Consider the following 560-nt stretch of genomic DNA (forward strand, 5'->3'; position numbering starts at 1 on the left):
CTGCCTCGGAGAAGTTATTTACATCCAATATTGGACCACCCTTTATTTTAAGTGCAAACTGGAAATATTTTTTTTTTCTAATAAAGTGGGATACAGATTATCCCATTTGTCTTCAGGAAACCACAATAATTCAGCGGTAGCTGAGATGTTTCAGAGCTGTGACGGGCTCTGGAGCCGATGTCTTCCGGGGTCAGTGGCTCATGTATGTAAACACATTAACGTCCAGGAATGAAAAGCTCACACCAGCCACCAAGGAGCGGTGCGCATGTCTGCTTTACACGCAGAAGGTCCTGGGTTCACGCCCCAGTAGAGCCACAGTCCATGGTCTACGGCCAGGCCACCCTGAACAAGCCCGATGTCTGATCTCGGAAGCTAAGCAGGGTCAGGCCTGGTTAGTGCTTGGATGGGAGACCATCTAGGAAGACCAGGTGCTGTAGGCATAAATTATAAAAAAAACAAAAAACAAACAAAAAAATAGTTTTATTGTCCCCAACTCCCAGGGGGCAACTGCCAGGAAGTATGAAGTGCCTAGAAGACACCAGCCCACCGTGAAAGGGAGG

The 560-nt window shown here is 47.5% G+C and overlaps 1 pseudogene; it reads left to right on the plus strand.

Moving 5' to 3' along the window:
- Positions 1-324: 324 nt before the first annotated feature.
- Positions 325-440, plus strand: LOC111746520 (annotated as a pseudogene).
- Positions 441-560: the final 120 nt, after the last annotated feature.

Source organism: Pteropus vampyrus, unplaced genomic scaffold, assembly GCF_000151845.1.
Source record: "Pteropus vampyrus isolate Shadow unplaced genomic scaffold, Pvam_2.0 Scaffold192, whole genome shotgun sequence".
Classification (NCBI taxonomy): Eukaryota; Metazoa; Chordata; class Mammalia; order Chiroptera; family Pteropodidae; genus Pteropus; species Pteropus vampyrus.